Below are 18,942 nucleotides of genomic sequence, written 5' to 3'. Positions count from 1 at the left end.
TAGAGCAGGGAAACATGTTCCGCAAGCTTTTTCTGCCCTTTCGGAACTCGGGCATCATATGACGCGAGTTTGAGACGCTTTGGATACTTTTCATTTTTTTGAAAAAATCCTGACCCGCAGGTCACACTTTTTGCCTGCTTTTTCTCTCCTGAGCTGCACTCAGGTTTCTGTAGCTTGTTCAGAATGTAGAGCAGGGAAACAGGTTCCGCAAACTTTTTCTCCCTTTCGTATCTCGGGCATCATATGACGCGAGTTTGACACGCTTTGGATACTTTTCATTTTTTTGAAAAAATCCTGACCCGCGGGTCACAATTTTTGCCTGCTTTTTCTCTCCTGAGCTGCACTCAGGTTTCTGCAGCTTGTTCAGAATCTAGACCAGGGAAACAGGTTCCGCAAGCTTTTTCTGCCCTTTCGGAACTCGGGGATCATATGACGCGAGTTTGAGACACTTTGGATACTTTTCATTTTTTTGAAAAAATCCTGACCCGCGGGTCACACTTTTTGCCTGCTTTTTCTCTCCTGAGCTGCACTCAGGTTTCTGTAGCTTGTTCAGAATATAGAGCAGGGAAACAGGTTCCGCAAACTTTTTCTGCCATTTCGGATCTCGGGCATCATATGACACGAGTTTGAGACGCTTTGGATACTTTTCATTTTTTTGAAAAAATCCTGACCCGCGGGTCACACTTTTTGCCTTCTTTTTCTCTCCTGAGCTGCACTCAGGTTTCTGTAGCTTGTTCTGAATCTAGAGCAGGGAAACAGGTTCCGCAAACTTCTTCTGCCCTTTCGGATCTCGGGCATCATATGACGCGAGTTTGAGACGCTTTGGATACTTTTCATTTTTTTGAAAAAATCCTGATCCGCGGGTCACACTTTTTGCCTTCTTTTTCTCTCCTGAGCTGCACTCAGGTTTCTGCAGCTTGTTCAGAATCTAGAGCAGGGAAACAGGTTCCGCAAACTTTTTCTGCCCTTTCGGATCTCGGGCATCATATGATGCGAGTTAGAGACACTTTGGATACCTTTCATTTTTTTGAAAAAATCCTGACCTGCGGGTCACACTTTTTGCCTGCTTTTTCTCTCCTGAGCTGCACTCAGGTTTCTGCAGCTTGTTCAGAATCTAGAGCAGGGAAACAGGTTCCGCAAACTTTTTCTGCCCTTTCGGATCTCGGGCATCATATGATACAATTTTGAGACGCTTTGGATACTTTTCATTTTTTTGAAAAAATCCTGACCCGCGGGTCACACTTTTTGCCTTCTTTTTCTCTCCTGAGCTGCACTCAGGTTTCTGCAGCTTGTTCAGAATCTAGAGCAGGGAAACATGTTCCGCAAGCTTTTTCTGCCCTTTCGGAAGTCGGGCATCATATGACGCGAGTTTGAGACGCTTTGGATACTTTTCATTTTTTTGAAAAAATCCTGACCCGCAGGTCACACTTTTTGCCTGCTTTTTCTCTCCTGAGCTGCACTCAGGTTTCTGTAGCTTGTTCAGAATATAGAGCAGGGAAACAGGTTCCGCAAACTTTTTCTGCCCTTTCGTATCTCGGGCATCATATGACGCGAGTTTGACACGCTTTGGATACTTTTGATTTTTTTGAAAAAATCCTGACCCGCGGGTCACAATTTTTGCCTGCTTTTTCTCTCCTGAGCTGCACTCAGGTTTCTGCAGCTTGTTCAGAATCTAGAGCAGGGAAACAGGTTCCTCAAACTTTTTCTGCCCTTTCGGATCTCGGACATCATATGACTCGAGTTTGAGACGCTTTGGATACTTTTCATTTTTTTGAAAAAATCCTGACCCGCGGGTCACACTTTTTGCCTTCTTTTTCTCTCCTGAGCTGCACTCAGGTTTCTGCAGCTTGTTCAGAATCTAGAGCAGGGAAACAGGTTCCGCAAACTTTTTCTGCCCTTTCGGATATCGGGCATCATATGACACGAATTTGAGATGCTTTGGATACTTTCCATTTTTTTTAAAAAATCCTAACCCGCGGGTCACACTTTTTGCCTTCTTTTTCTCTCCTGAGCTGCACTCAGGTTTCTGCAGCTTGTTCAGAATCTAGAGCAGGGAAACAGGTTCCGCAAACTTTTTCTGCCCTTTCGGATCTCGGGCATCATATGATACAATTTTGAGACGCTTTGGATACTTTTCATTTTTTTGAAAAAATCCTGACCCACGGGTTACACTTTTTGCCTTCTTTTTCTCTCCTGAGCTGCACTCAGGTTTCTGCAGCTTGTTCAGAATCTAGAACAGGGAAACAGGTTCCGCAAGCTTTTTCTGCCCTTTCGGAACTCGGGCATCACATGACGCGAGTTTGAGACGCTTTGGATACTTTTCATTTTTTTGAAAAAATCCTGACCCGCGGGTCACACTTTTTGCCTGCTTTTTCTCTCCTGAGCTGCACTCAGGTTTCTGCAGCTTGTTCAGAATATAGAGCAGGGAAACAGGTTCCGCAAACTTTTTCTGCCCTTTCGGATCTCGGGCATCATATGACACGAGTTTGAGACGCTTTGGATACTTTTCATTTTTTTGAAAAAATCCTGACCCGCGGGTCACACTTTTTGCCATCTTTTTCTCTACTGAGGTGCATTCAGGTTTCTGTAGCTTGTTCTGAATCTAGAGCAGGGAAACAGGTTCCACCAGCTTTTTAAGCCCTTTTGGATCTCGGGCATCATATGACGCGAGTTGGAGACGCTTTGGATACTTTTCATTTTTTTGAAAAAATCATGACCCGCGGGTCACACTTTTTGCCTTCTTTTTCTCTCCTGAGGTGCAGTCAGGTTTCTGTAGCTTGTTCAGAATCTAGAGCAGGGAAACAGGTTCCGCAAGCTTTTTCTGCCCTTTCGGATCTCGGGCATCATATGACGCTAGTTTGAGACGCTTTGGATGCTTTTCATTTTTTTGAAAAAATCCTGACCCGCGGGTCACACTTTTTGCCTGCTTTTTCTCTCCTGAGCTGCACTCAGGTTTCTGCAGCTTGTTCAGAATCTAGAGCAGGGAAACAGGTTCCGCAAACTTTTTCTGCCCTTTCGGATCTCGGACATCATATGACGCGAGTTTGACACGCTTTGGATACTTTTCATTTTTTTGAAAAAATCCTGACCCGCGGGTCACACTTTTTGCCTTCTTTTTCTCTCCTGAGCTGCACTCAGGTTTCTGCAGCTTGTTCAGAATCTAGAGCAGGGAAACAGGTTCCGCAAGCTTTTTCTGCCCTTTTGGATCTCGGGCATCACATGACGCGAGTTTGAGACCCTTTGGATACTTTTCATTTTTTTGAAAAAATCCTGACCTGCGCGTCACACTTTTTGCCTGCTTTTTCTCTCCTGAGCTGCACTCAGGTTTCTGCAGCTTGTTCAGAATATAGAGCAGGGAAACAGGTTCCGCAAACTTTTTCTGCCCTTTCGGATCTCGGGCATCATATGATGCAATTTTGAGAAGCTTTGGATACTTTTCATTTTTTTGAAAAAATCCTGACCCGCGGGTCACACTTTTTTCCTGCTTTTTCTCTCCTGAGCTGCACTCAGGTTTCTGCAGCTTGTTCAGTATCTAGAGCAGGGAAACAGGTTCCGCAAACTTTTTCTGCCCTTTTGGATCTTGGGCATCATATGACACGAGTTTGAGACGCTTTGGATTCTTTTCATTTTTTTGAAAAAATCCTGACCCGCGGGTCACACTTTTTTCCTGCTTTTTCTCTCCTGAGGTGCACTCAGGCTTCTGTAGCTTGTTCAGAATCTAGAGCAGGGAAACAGGTTCCGCAAACTTTTTCTGCCCTTTCGTATCTCGGGCATCATATGACGCGAGTTTGAGATGCTTTGGATACTTTTCATTTTTTTGAAAAAATCCTGACCCGCGGGTCACACTTTTTGCCTGCTCTTTCTCTCCTGAGCTGCACTCAGGTTTCTGCAGCTTGTTCAGAATCTAGAGCAGGGAAACAGGTTCCGCAATCTTTTTCTGCCCTTTTGGATATCGGGCATCATATGACACGAATTTGAGACGCTTTGGATACTTTTCATTTTTTTGAAAAATTCCTGACCCCCGCGGGTCACCCTTTTTGCCTTCTTTTTCTCTCCTGAGCTGCACTCAGGTTTCTGCAGCTTGTTCAGAATCTAGAGCAGGGAAACAGGTTCCGCAAACTTTTTCTGCCCTTTCGGATCTCGGGCATCATATGATACAATTCTGAGACGCTTTGGATACTTTTCATTTTTTTGAAAAAATCCTGACCCGCGGGTCACACTTTTTGCCTTCTTTTTCTCTCCTGAGCTGCACTCAGGTTTCTGCAGCTTGTTCAGAATCTAGAGCAGGGAAACATGTTCTGCAAGCTTTTTCTGCCCTTTCGGAACTCGGGCATCATATGACGCGAGTTTGAGACGCTTTGGATACTTTTCATTTTTTTGAAAAAATCCTGAACCGCGGGTCACACTTTTTGCCTGCTTTTTCTCTCCTGAGCTGCACTCAGGTTTCTGCAGCTTGTTCAGAATCTAGAGCAATGAAACAGGGTCCGCAAACTTTTTCTGCCCTTTCGGATCTCGGGCATCATATGATACAATTTTGAGACGCTTTGGATACTTTTCATTTTTTTGAAAAAATCCTGACCCGCGGGTCACACTTTTTGCCTTCTTTTTCTCTCCTGAGCTGCACTCAGGTTTCTGCAGCTTGTTCAGAATCTAGAGCAGGGAAACATGTTCCGCAAGCTTTTTCTGCCCTTTCGGAAGTCGGGCATCATATGACGCGAGTTTGAGACGCTTTGGATACTTTTCATTTTTTTGAAAAAATCCTGACCCGCAGGTCACACTTTTTGCCTGCTTTTTCTCTCCTGAGCTGCACTCAGGTTTCTGTAGCTTGTTCAGAATATAGAGCAGGGAAACAGGTTCCGCAAACTTTTTCTGCCCTTTCGTATCTCGGGCATCATATGACGCGAGTTTGACACGCTTTGGATACTTTTGATTTTTTTGAAAAAATCCTGACCCGCGGGTCACAATTTTTGCCTGCTTTTTCTCTCCTGAGCTGCACTCAGGTTTCTGCAGCTTGTTCAGAATCTAGAGCAGGGAACAGGTTCCTCAAACTTTTTCTGCCCTTTCGGATCTCGGACATCATATGACTCGAGTTTGAGACGCTTTGGATACTTTTCATTTTTTTGAAAAAATCCTGACCCGCGGGTCACACTTTTTGCCTTCTTTTTCTCTCCTGAGCTGCACTCAGGTTTCTGCAGCTTGTTCAGAATCTAGAGCAGGGAAACAGGTTCCGCAAACTTTTTCTGCCCTTTCGGATATCGGGCATCATATGACACGAATTTGAGATGCTTTGGATACTTTCCATTTTTTTAAAAAAATCCTAACCCGCGGGTCACACTTTTTGCCTTCTTTTTCTCTCCTGAGCTGCACTCAGGTTTCTGCAGCTTGTTCAGAATCTAGAGCAGGGAAACAGGTTCCGCAAACTTTTTCTGCCCTTTCGGATCTCGGGCATCATATGATACAATTTTGAGACGCTTTGGATACTTTTCATTTTTTTGAAAAAATCCTGACCCACGGGTTACACTTTTTGCCTTCTTTTTCTCTCCTGAGCTGCACTCAGGTTTCTGCAGCTTGTTCAGAATCTAGAGCAGGGAAACAGGTTCCGCAAGCTTTTTCTGCCCTTTCGGAACTCGGGCATCACATGACGCGAGTTTGAGACGCTTTGGATACTTTTCATTTTTTTGAAAAAATCCTGACCCGCGGGTCACACTTTTTGCCATCTTTTTCTCTACTGAGGTGCATTCAGGTTTCTGTAGCTTGTTCTGAATCTAGAGCAGGGAAACAGGTTCCACCAGCTTTTTAAGCCCTTTTGGATCTCGGGCATCATATGACGCGAGTTGGAGACGCTTTGGATACTTTTCATTTTTTTGAAAAAATCATGACCCGCGGGTCACACTTTTTGCCTTCTTTTTCTCTCCTGAGGTGCAGTCAGGTTTCTGTAGCTTGTTCAGAATCTAGAGCAGGGAAACAGGTTCCGCAAGCTTTTTCTGCCCTTTCGGATCTCGGGCATCATATGACGCTAGTTTGAGACGCTTTGGATACTTTTCATTTTTTTGAAAAAATCCTGACCCGCGGGTCACACTTTTTGCCTGCTTTTTCTCTCCCGAGCTGCACTCAGGTTTCTGCAGCTTGTTCAGAATCTAGAGCAGGGAAACAGGTTCCGCAAACTTTTTCTGCCCTTTCGGATCTCGGACATCATATGACGCGAGTTTGACACGCTTTGGATACTTTTCATTTTTTTGAAAAAATCCTGACCCGCGGGTCACACTTTTTGCCTTCTTTTTCTCTCCTGAGCTGCACTCAGGTTTCTGCAGCTTGTTCAGAATCTAGAGCAGGGAAACAAGTTCCGCAAGCTTTTTCTGCCCTTTTGGATCTCGGGCATCACATGACGCGAGTTTGAGACGCTTTGGATACTTTTCATTTTTTTGAAAAAATCCTGACCTGCGCGTCACACTTTTTGCCTGCTTTTTCTCTCCTGAGCTGCACTCAGGTTTCTGCAGCTTGTTCAGAATATAGAGCAGGGAAACAGGTTCCGCAAACTTTTTCTGCCCTTTCGGATCTCGGGCATCATATGATGCAATTTTGAGAAGCTTTGGATACTTTTCATTTTTTTGAAAAAATCCTGACCCGCGGGTCACACTTTTTTCCTGCTTTTTCTCTCCTGAGCTGCACTCAGGTTTCTGCAGCTTGTTCAGTATCTAGAGCAGGGAAACAGGTTCCGCAAACTTTTTCTGCCCTTTTGGATCTTGGGCATCATATGACACGAGTTTGAGACGCTTTGGATTCTTTTCATTTTTTTGAAAAAATCCTGACCCGCGGGTCACACTTTTTTCCTGCTTTTTCTCTCCTGAGGTGCACTCAGGCTTCTGTAGCTTGTTCAGAATCTAGAGCAGGGAAACAGGTTCCGCAAACTTTTTCTGCCCTTTCGTATCTCGGGCATCATATGACGCGAGTTTGAGATGCTTTGGATACTTTTCATTTTTTTGAAAAAATCCTGACCCGCGGGTCACACTTTTTGCCTGCTCTTTCTCTCCTGAGCTGCACTCAGGTTTCTGCAGCTTGTTCAGAATCTAGAGCAGGGAAACAGGTTCCGCAATCTTTTTCTGCCCTTTTGGATATCGGGCATCATATGACACGAATTTGAGACGCTTTGGATACTTTTCATTTTTTTGAAAAATTCCTGACCCCCGCGGGTCACACTTTTTGCCTTCTTTTTCTCTCCTGAGCTGCACTCAGGTTTCTGCAGCTTGTTCAGAATCTAGAGCAGGGAAACAGGTTCCGCAAACTTTTTCTGCCCTTTCGGATCTCGGGCATCATATGATACAATTCTGAGACGCTTTGGATACTTTTCATTTTTTTGAAAAAATCCTGACCCGCGGGTCACACTTTTTGCCTTCTTTTTCTCTCCTGAGCTGCACTCAGGTTTCTGCAGCTTGTTCAGAATCTAGAGCAGGGAAACATGTTCTGCAAGCTTTTTCTGCCCTTTCGGAACTCGGGCATCATATGACGCGAGTTTGAGATGCTTTGGATACTTTTCATTTTTTTGAAAAAATCCTGAACCGCGGGTCACACTTTTTGCCTGCTTTTTCTCTCCTGAGCTGCACTCAGGTTTCTGTAGCTTGTTCAGAATCTAGAGCAGGGAAACAGGTTCCGCAAACTTTTTCTGCCCTTTCGTATCTCGGGCATCATATGACGCGAGTTTGAGACGCTTTGGATACTTTTCTTTTTTTTGAAAAAATCCTGACCCGCGGGTCACACTTTTTGCCTGCCTTTTCTCTCCTGAGCTGCACTCAGGTTTCTGCAGCTTGTTCAGAATCTAGAGCAGGGAAACAGGTTCCTCAAACTTTTTCTGCCCTTTCGGATCTCGGACATCATATGACACGAGTTTGAGACGCTTTGCATACTTTTCATTTTTTTGAAAAAATCCTGACCCGCGGGTCACACTTTTTGCCTTCTTTTTCTCTCCTGAGCTGCACTCAGGTTTCTGCAGCTTGTTCAGAATCTAGAGCAGGGAAACAGGTTCTGCAAACTTTTTCTGCCCTTTCAGATCTCGGGCATCATATGACACGAGTTTGAGACGCTTTGCATACTTTTCATTTTTTTGAAAAAATCCTGACCCGCGGGTCACACATTTTGCCATCTTTTTCTCTACTGAGGTGCATTCAGGTTTCTGTAGCTTGTTCTGAATCTAGAGCAGGGAAACAGGTTCCGCAAGCTTTTTAAGCCCTTTCGGATCTCGGGCATCATATGACGCGAGTTGGAGACGCTTTGGATACTTTTCATTTTTTTGAAAAAATCCTGACCCGCGGGTCACACTTTTTGCCTTCTTTTTCTCTCCTGAGGTGCAGTCAGGTTTCTGTAGCTTGTTCAGAATCTAGAGCAGGGAAACAGGTTCCGCAAACTTTTTTTCCCTTTCGGATCTCGGGAATCATATCACATCAGTTTGAGACGCTTTGGATACTTTTCATTTTTTTGAAAAAATCCTGACCCGTGGGTCACACTTTTTGCCTTCTTTTTCTCTCCTGAGCTGCACTCAGGTTTGTGCAGCTTGTTCAGAATCTAGAGCAGGGAAACAGGTTCCGCAAGCTTTTTCTGCCCTTTCGGATCACGGGCATCATATGATGCGAGTTTGAGACGCTTTGGATACTTTTCATTTTTTTGAAAAAATCCTGACCTGCGGGTCACACTATTTGCCTTCTTTTTCTCTCCTGAGCTGCACTCAGGTTTCTGCAGCTTGTTCAGAATCTAGTGCAGGGAAACAGGTTCCGCAAACTTTTTCTGCCCTTTCGGATCACGGGCATCATATGATGCGAGTTTGAGACGCTTTGGATACTTTTCATTTTTTTGAAAAAATCCTGACCTGCGGGTCACACTTTTTGCCTTCTTTTTCTCTCCTGAGCTGCACTCAGGTTTCTGCAGCTTGTTCAGAATCTAGTGCAGGGAAACAGGTTCCGCAAACTTTTTCTGCCCTTTCGGATCTCGGGCATCATATGACGCGAGTTGCAGACGCTTTAGATACTTTTCATTTTTTTGAAAAAATCATGACCCGCGGGTCACACTTTTTGCCTTCTTTTTCTCTCCTGAGGTGCAGTCAGGTTTCTGTAGCTTGTTCAGAATCTAGAGCAGGGAAACAGGTTCCGCAAGCTTTTTCTGCCCTTTCGGATCTCGGGCATCATATGACGCTAGTTTGAGACGCTTTGGATACTTTTCATTTTTTTGAAAAAATCCTGTCCCGCGGGTCACACTTTTTGCCTGCTTTTTCTCTCCTGAGCTGCACTCAGGTTTCTGCAGCTTGTTCAGAATCTAGAGCAGGGAAACAGGTTCCGCAAACTTTTTCTGCCCTTTCGGATCTCGGACATCATATGACGCGAGTTTGACACGCTTTGGATACTTTTCATTTTTTTGAAAAAATCCTGACCCGCGGGTCACACTTTTTGCCTTCTTTTTCTCTCCTGAGCTGCACTCAGGTTTCTGCAGCTTGTTCAGAATCTAGAGCAGGGAAACAGGTTCCGCAAACTTTTTCTGCCCTTTTGGATCTCGGGCATCATATGATACAATTTTGAGACGCTTTGGATACTTTTCATTTTTTTGAAAAAATCCTGACCCGCGGGTCACACTTTTTGCCTTCTTTTTCTCTCCTCAGCTGCACTCAGGTTTCTGCAGCTTGTTCAGAATCTAGAGCAGGGAAACAGGTTCCGCAAGCTTTTTCTGCCCTTTTGGATCTCGGGCATCACATGACGCGAGTTTGAGACGCTTTGGATACTTTTCATTTTTTTGAAAAAATCCTGACCTGCGCGTCACACTTTTTGCCTGCTTTTTCTCTCCTGAGCTGCACTCAGGTTTCTGCAGCTTGTTCAGAATATAGAGCAGGGAAACAGGTTCCGCAAACTTTTTCTGCCCTTTCGGATCTCGGGCATCATATGATGCAATTTTGAGAAGCTTTGGATACTTTTCATTTTTTTGAAAAAATCCTGACCCGCGGGTCACACTTTTTGCCTTCTTTTTCTCTCCTGAGCTGCACTCAGGTTTCTGCAGCTTGTTAAGAATCTAGAGCAGGGAAACAGGTTCCGCAAACTTTTTCTGCCCTTTCGGATCTCGGGCATCATATGATACAATTCTGAGACGCTTTGGATACTTTTCATTTTTTTGAAAAAATCCTGACCCGCGGGTCACACTTTTTGCCTTCTTTTTCTCTCCTGAGCTGCACTCAGGTTTCTGCAGCTTGTTCAGAATCTAGAGCAGGGAAACATGTTCTGCAAGCTTTTTCTGCGCTTTCGGAACTCGGGCATCATATGACGCGAGTTTGAGACGCTTTGGATACTTTTCATTTTTTTGAAAAAATCCTGAACCGCGGGTCACACTTTTTGCCTGCTTTTTCTCTCCTGAGCTGCACTCAGGTTTCTGTAGCTTGTTCAGAATCTAGAGCAGGGAAACAGGTTCCGCAAACTTTTTCTGCCCTTTCGTATCTCGGGCATCATATGACGCGAGTTTGAGACGCTTTGGATACTTTTCTTTTTTTTGAAAAAATCCTGACCCGCGGGTCACACTTTTTGCCTGCCTTTTCTCTCCTGAGCTGCACTCAGGTTTCTGCAGCTTGTTCAGAATCTAGAGCAGGGAAACAGGTTCCTCAAACTTTTTCTGCCCTTTCGGATCTCGGACATCATATGACTCGAGTTTGAGACGCTTTGGATACTTTTCATTTTTTTGAAAAAATCCTGACCCGCGGGTCACACTTTTTGCCTGCTTTTTCTCTCCTGAGCTGCACTCAGGTTTCTGCAGCTTGTTCAGAATCAAGAGCAGGGAAACAGGTTCCGCAAACTTTTTCTGCCCTTTCGGATATCGGGCATCATATGACACGAATTTGAGATGCTTTGGATACTTTTCATTTTTTTGAAAAAATCCTGACCCGCGGGTCACACTTTTTGCCTTCTTTTTCTCTCCTGAGCTGCACTCAGGTTTCTGCAGCTTGTTCAGAATCTAGAGCAGGGAAACAGGTTCTGCAAACTTTTTCTGCCCTTTCAGATATCGGGCATCATATGATACAATTTTGAGACGCTTTGGATACTTTTCATTTTTTTGAAAAAATCCTGACCCGCGGGTCACACTTTGTGCCTTCTTTTTCTCTCCTGAGCTGCACTCAGGTTTCTGCAGCTTGTTCAGAATCTAGAGCAGGGAAACAGGTTCCGCAAGCTTTTTCTGCCCTTTCGGAACTCGGGCATCACATGACGCGAGTTTGAGACGGTTTGGATACTTTTCATATTTTTGAAAAAATCCTGACCCGCGGGTCACACTTTTTGCCTGCTTTTTCTCTCCTGAGCTGCACTCAGGTTTCTGCAGCTTGTTCAGAATCTAGAGCAGGGAAACAGGTTCCGCAAGCTTTTTCTGCCCTTTCGGATCTCGGGCATCATATGACACGAGTTTGAGACGCTTTGCATACTTTTCATTTTTTTGAAAAAATCCTGACCCGCGGGTCACACTTTTTGCCATCTTTTTCTCTACTGAGGTGCATTCAGGTTTCTGTAGCTTGTTCTGAATCTAGAGCAGGGAAACAGGTTCCGCAAGCTTTTTAAGCCCTTTCGGATCTCGGGCATCATATGACGCGAGTTGGAGACGCTTTGGATACTTTTCATTTTTTTGAAAAAATCCTGACCCGCGGGTCACACTTTTTGCCTTCTTTTTCTCTCCTGAGGTGCAGTCAGGTTTCTGTAGCTTGTTCAGAATCTAGAGCAGGGAAACAGGTTCCGCAAACTTTTTCTGCCCTTTCGGATCTCGGGAATCATATCACATCAGTTTGAGACGCTTTGGATACTTTTCATTTTTTTGAAAAAATCCTGACCCGTGGGTCACACTTTTTGCCTTCTTTTTCTCTCCTGAGCTGCACTCAGGTTTGTGCAGCTTGTTCAGAATCTAGAGCAGGGAAACAGGTTCCGCAAACTTTTTCTGCCCTTTCGGATCACGGGCATCATATGATGCGAGTTTGAGACGCTTTGGATACTTTTCATTTTTTTGAAAAAATCCTGACCTGCGGGTCACACTTTTTGCCTTCTTTTTCTCTCCTGAGCTGCACTCAGGTTTCTGCAGCTTGTTCAGAATCTAGTGCAGGGAAACAGGTTCCGCAAACTTTTTCTGCCCTTTCGGATCACGGGCATCATATGATGCGAATTTGAGACGCTTTGGATACTTTTCATTTTTTTGAAAAAATCCTGACCTGCGGGTCACACTTTTTGCCTTCTTTTTCTCTCCTGAGCTGCACTCAGGTTTCTGCAGCTTGTTCAGAATCTAGTGCAGGGAAACAGGTTCCGCAAACTTTTTCTGCCCTTTCGGATCTCGGGCATCATATGACGCGAGTTGCAGACGCTTTAGATACTTTTCATTTTTTTGAAAAAATCATGACCCGCGGGTCACACTTTTTGCCTGCTTTTTCTCTCCTGAGGTGCAGTCAGGTTTCTGTAGCTTGTTCAGAATCTAGAGCAGGGAAACAGGTTCCGCAAGCTTTTTCTGCCCTTTCGGATCTCGGGCATCATATGACGCTAGTTTGAGACGCTTTGGATACTTTTCATTTTTTTGAAAAAATCCTGTCCCGCGGGTCACACTTTTTGCCTGCTTTTTCTCTCCTGAGCTGCACTCAGGTTTCTGCAGCTTGTTCAGAATCTAGAGCAGGGAAACAGGTTCCGCAAACTTTTTCTGCCCTTTCGGATCTCGGACATCATATGACGCGAGTTTGACACGCTTTGGATACTTTTCATTTTTTTGAAAAAATCCTGACCCGCGGGTCACACTTTTTGCCTTCTTTTTCTCTCCTGAGCTGCACTCAGGTTTCTGCAGCTTGTTCAGAATCTAGAGCAGGGAAACAGGTTCCGCAAACTTTTTCTGCCCTTTTGGATCTCGGGCATCATATGATACAATTTTGAGACGCTTTGGATACTTTTCATTTTTTTGAAAAAATCCTGACCCGCGGGTCACACTTTTTGCCTTCTTTTTCTCTCCTCAGCTGCACTCAGGTTTCTGCAGCTTGTTCAGAATCTAGAGCAGGGAAACAGGTTCCGCAAGCTTTTTCTGCCCTTTTGGATCTCGGGCATCACATGACGCGAGTTTGAGACGCTTTGGATACTTTTCATTTTTTTGAAAAAATCCTGACCTGCGCGTCACACTTTTTGCCTGCTTTTTCTCTCCTGAGCTGCACTCAGGTTTCTGCAGCTTGTTCAGAATATAGAGCAGGGAAACAGGTTCCGCAAACTTTTTCTGCCCTTTCGGATCTCGGGCATCATATGATGCAATTTTGAGAAGCTTTGGATACTTTTCATTTTTTTGAAAAAATCCTGACCCGCGGGTCACACTTTTTGCCTTCTTTTTCTCTCCTGAGCTGCACTCAGGTTTCTGCAGCTTGTTAAGAATCTAGAGCAGGGAAACAGGTTCCGCAAACTTTTTCTGCCCTTTCGGATCTCGGGCATCATATGATACAATTCTGAGACGCTTTGGATACTTTTCATTTTTTTGAAAAAATCCTGACCCACGGGTCACACTTTTTGCCTTCTTTTTCTCTCCTGAGCTGCACTCAGGTTTCTGCAGCTTGTTCAGAATCTAGAGCAGGGAAACATGTTCTGCAAGCTTTTTCTGCCCTTTCGGAACTCGGGCATCATATGACGCGAGTTTGAGACGCTTTGGATACTTTTCATTTTTTTGAAAAAATCCTGAACCGCGGGTCACACTTTTTGCCTGCTTTTTCTCTCCTGAGCTGCACTCAGGTTTCTGTAGCTTGTTCAGAATCTAGAGCAGGGAAACAGGTTCCGCAAACTTTTTCTGCCCTTTCGTATCTCGGGCATCATATGACGCGAGTTTGAGACGCTTTGGATACTTTTCTTTTTTTTGAAAAAATCCTGACCCGCGGGTCACACTTTTTGCCTGCCTTTTCTCTCCTGAGCTGCACTCAGGTTTCTGCAGCTTGTTCAGAATCTAGAGCAGGGAAACAGGTTCCTCAAACTTTTTCTGCCCTTTCGGATCTCGGACATCATATGACTCGAGTTTGAGACGCTTTGGATACTTTTCATTTTTTTGAAAAAATCCTGACCCGCGGGTCACACTTTTTGCCTGCTTTTTCTCTCCTGAGCTGCACTCAGGTTTCTGCAGCTTGTTCAGAATCAAGAGCAGGGAAACAGGTTCCGCAAACTTTTTCTGCCCTTTCGGATATCGGGCATCATATGACACGAATTTGAGATGCTTTGGATACTTTTCATTTTTTTGAAAAAATCCTGACCCGCGGGTCACACTTTTTGCCTTCTTTTTCTCTCCTGAGCTGCACTCAGGTTTCTGCAGCTTGTTCAGAATCTAGAGCAGGGAAACAGGTTCTGCAAACTTTTTCTGCCCTTTCAGATATCGGGCATCATATGATACAATTTTGAGACGCTTTGGATACTTTTCATATTTTTGAAAAAATCCTGACCCGCGGGTCACACTTTTTGCCTGCTTTTTCTCTCCTGAGCTGCACTCAGGTTTCTGCAGCTTGTTCAGAATATAGAGCAGGGAAACAGGTTCCGCAAACTTTTTCTGCCCTTTCGGATCTCGGGCATCATATGACACGAGTTTGAGACGCTTTGCATACTTTTCATTTTTTTGAAAAAATCCTGACCCGCGGGTCACACTTTTTGCCATCTTTTTCTCTACTGAGGTGCATTCAGGTTTCTGTAGCTTGTTCTGAATCTAGAGCAGGGAAACAGGTTCCGCAAGCTTTTTAAGCCCTTTCGGATCTCGGGCATCATATGACGCGAGTTGGAGACGCTTTGGATACTTTTCATTTTTTTGAAAAAATCCTGACCCGCGGGTCACACTTTTTGCCTTCTTTTTCTCTCCTGAGGTGCAGTCAGGTTTCTGTAGCTTGTTCAGAATCTAGAGCAGGGAAACAGGTTCCGCAAACTTTTTCTGCCCTTTCGGATCTCGGGAATCATATCACATCAGTTTGAGACGCTTTGGATACTTTTCATTTTTTTGAAAAAATCCTGACCCGTGGGTCACACTTTTTGCCTTCTTTTTCTCTCCTGAGCTGCACTCAGGTTTGTGCAGCTTGTTCAGAATCTAGAGCAGGGAAACAGGTTCCGCAAACTTTTTCTGCCCTTTCGGATCACGGGCATCATATGATGCGAGTTTGAGACGCTTTGGATACTTTTCATTTTTTTGAAAAAATCCTGACCTGCGGGTCACACTTTTTGCCTTCTTTTTCTCTCCTGAGCTGCACTCAGGTTTCTGCAGCTTGTTCAGAATCTAGTGCAGGGAAACAGGTTCCGCAAACTTTTTCTGCCCTTTCGGATCACGGGCATCATATGATGCGAATTTGAGACGCTTTGGATACTTTTCATTTTTTTGAAAAAATCCTGACCTGCGGGTCACACTTTTTGCCTTCTTTTTCTCTCCTGAGCTGCACTCAGGTTTCTGCAGCTTGTTCAGAATCTAGTGCAGGGAAACAGGTTCCGCAAACTTTTTCTGCCCTTTCGGATCTCGGGCATCATATGACGCGAGTTGCAGACGCTTTAGATACTTTTCATTTTTTTGAAAAAATCATGACCCGCGGGTCACACTTTTTGCCTGCTTTTTCTCTCCTGAGGTGCAGTCAGGTTTCTGTAGCTTGTTCAGAATCTAGAGCAGGGAAACAGGTTCCGCAAGCTTTTTCTGCCCTTTCGGATCTCGGGCATCATATGACGCTAGTTTGAGACGCTTTGGATACTTTTCATTTTTTTGAAAAAATCCTGTCCCGCGGGTCACACTTTTTGCCTGCTTTTTCTCTCCTGAGCTGCACTCAGGTTTCTGCAGCTTGTTCAGAATCTAGAGCAGGGAAACAGGTTCCGCAAACTTTTTCTGCCCTTTCGGATCTCGGACATCATATGACGCGAGTTTGACACGCTTTGGATACTTTTCATTTTTTTGAAAAAATCCTGACCCGCGGGTCACACTTTTTGCCTTCTTTTTCTCTCCTGAGCTGCACTCAGGTTTCTGCAGCTTGTTCAGAATCTAGAGCAGGGAAACAGGTTCCGCAAACTTTTTCTGCCCTTTTGGATCTCGGGCATCATATGATACAATTTTGAGACGCTTTGGATACTTTTCATTTTTTTGAAAAAATCCTGACCCGCGGGTCACACTTTTTGCCTTCTTTTTCTCTCCTCAGCTGCACTCAGGTTTCTGCAGCTTGTTCAGAATCTAGAGCAGGGAAACAGGTTCCGCAAACTTTTTCTGCCCTTTTGGATCTTGGGCATCATATGACACGAGTTTGAGACGCTTTGGATTCTTTTCATTTTTTTGAAAAAATCCTGACCCGCGGGTCACACTTTTTTCCTGCTTTTTCTCTCCTGAGGTGCACTCAGGCTTCTGTAGCTTGTTCAGAATCTAGAGCAGGGAAACAGGTTCCGCAAACTTTTTCTGCCCTTTCGTATCTCGGGCATCATATGACGCGAGTTTGAGACGCTTTGGATACTTTTCATTTTTTTGAAAAAATCCTGAACCGCGGGTCACACTTTTTGCCTGCTTTTTCTCTCCTGAGCTGCACTCAGGTTTCTGTAGCTTGTTCAGAATCTAGAGCAGGGAAACAGGTTCCGCAAACTTTTTCTGCCCTTTCGGATATCGGGCATCATATGACACGAATTTGAGATGCTTTGGATACTTTTCATTTTTTTGAAAAAATCCTGACCCGCGGGTCACACTTTTTGCCTTCTTTTTCTCTCCTGAGCTGCACTCAGGTTTCTGCAGCTTGTTCAGAATCTAGAGCAGGGAAACAGGTTCCGCAAGCTTTTTCTGCCCTTTCGGAACTCGGGCATCATATGATACAATTTTGAGACGCTTTGGATACTTTTCATATTTTTGAAAAAATCCTGACCCGCGGGTCACACTTTTTGCCTGCCTTTTCTCTCCTGAGCTGCACTCAGGTTTCTGCAGCTTGTTCAGAATATAGAGCAGGGAAACAGGTTCCGCAAACTTTTTCTGCCCTTTCGGATCTCGGGCATCATATGACACGAGTTTGAGACGCTTTGCATACTTTTCATTTTTTTGAAAAAATCCTGACCCGCGGGTCACACTTTTTGCCATCTTTTTCTCTACTGAGGTGCATTCAGGTTTCTGCAGCTTGTTCAGAATCTAGAGCAGGGAAACAGGTTCCGCAAACTTTTTCTGCCCTTTCGGATCTCGGGCATCATATGACGCGAGTTTGAGACGCTTTGGATACTTTTCATTTTATTGAAAAAATCCTGACCCGCGGGTCACACTTTTTGCCTTCTTTTTCTCTCCTGAGCTTCACACAGGTTTCTGCAGCTTGTTCAGAATCTAGAGCAGGGAAACAGGTTCCGCAAGCTTTTTCTGCCCTTTCGGAACTCGGGCATCATATGACGCGAGTTTGAGACACTTTGGATACTTTTCATTTTTTTGAAAAAATCCTGACCTGCAGGTCACACTTTTTGCCTGCTTTTTCTCTCCTGAGCTGCACTCAGGTTTCTGTAGCTTGTTCTGAATCTAGAGCAGGGAAACAGGTTCCGCAAACTTTTTCTGCCCTTTCGGATCACGGGCATCATATGATGCGAGTTTGAGACGCTTTGGATACTTTTCATTTTTTTGAAAAAATCCTGACCTGCGGGTCACACTTTTTGCCTTCTTTTTCTCTCCTGAGCTGCACTCAGGTTTCTGCAGCTTGTTCAGAATCTAGTGCAGGGAAACAGGTTCCGCAAACTTTTTCTGCCCTTTCGGATCTCGGGCATCATATGACGCGAGTTGCAGACGCTTTAGATACTTTTCATTTTTTTGAAAAAATCATGACCCGCGGGTCACACTTTTTGCCTTCTTTTTCTCTCCTGAGGTGCAGTCAGGTTTCTGTAGCTTGTTCAGAATCTAGAGCAGGGAAACAGGTTCCGCAAGCTTTTTCTGCCCTTTCGGATCTCGGGCATCATATGACGCTAGTTTGAGACGCTTTGGATACTTTTCATTTTTTTGAAAAAATCCTGTCCCGCGGGTCACACTTTTTGCCTGCTTTTTCTCTCCTGAGCTGCACTCAGGTTTCTGCAGCTTGTTCAGAATCTAGAGCAGGGAAACAGGTTCCGCAAACTTTTTCTGCCCTTTCGGATCTCGGACATCATATGACGCGAGTTTGACACGCTTTGGATACTTTTCATTTTTTTGAAAAAATCCTGACCCGCGGGTCACACTTTTTGCCTTCTTTTTCTCTCCTGAGCTGCACTCAGGTTTCTGCAGCTTGTTCAGAATCTAGAGCAGGGAAACAGGTTCCGCAAACTTTTTCTGCCCTTTTGGATCTCGGGCATCATATGATACAATTTTGAGACGCTTTGGATACTTTTCATTTTTTTGAAAAAATCCTGACCCGCGGGTCACACTTTTTGCCTTCTTTTTCTCTCCTCAGCTGCACTCATGTTTCTGCAGCTTGTTCAGAATCTAGAGCAGGGAAACAGGTTCCGCAAGCTTTTTCTGCCCTTTTGGATCTCGGGCATCACATGACGCGAGTTTGAGACGCTTTGGATACTTTTCATTTTTTTGAAAAAATCCTGACCTGCGCGTCACACTTTTTGCCTGCTTTTTCTCTCCTGAGCTGCACTCAGGTTTCTGCAGCTTGTTCAGAATATAGAGCAGGGAAACAGGTTCCGCAAGCTTTTTCTGCCCTTTCGGATCTCGGGCATCATATGATGCAATTTTGAGAAGCTTTGGATACTTTTCATTTTTTTGAAAAAATCCTGACCCGCGGGTCACACTTTTTTCCTGCTTTTTCTCTCCTGAGGTGCACTCAGGTTTCTGCAGCTTGTTCAGTATCTAGAGCAGGGAAACAGGTTCCGCAAACTTTTTCTGCCCTTTTGGATCTTGGGCATCATATGACACGAGTTTGAGACGCTTTGGATTCTTTTCATTTTTTTGAAAAAATCCTGACCCGCGGGTCACACTTTTTTCCTGCTTTTTCTCTCCTGAGGT

This window comes from Rhineura floridana, chromosome 7, assembly GCF_030035675.1.
Source record: "Rhineura floridana isolate rRhiFlo1 chromosome 7, rRhiFlo1.hap2, whole genome shotgun sequence".
In the NCBI taxonomy this organism is placed as follows: domain Eukaryota; kingdom Metazoa; phylum Chordata; class Lepidosauria; order Squamata; family Rhineuridae; genus Rhineura; species Rhineura floridana.
Note: the sequence above shows the minus strand (reverse complement) of the source record.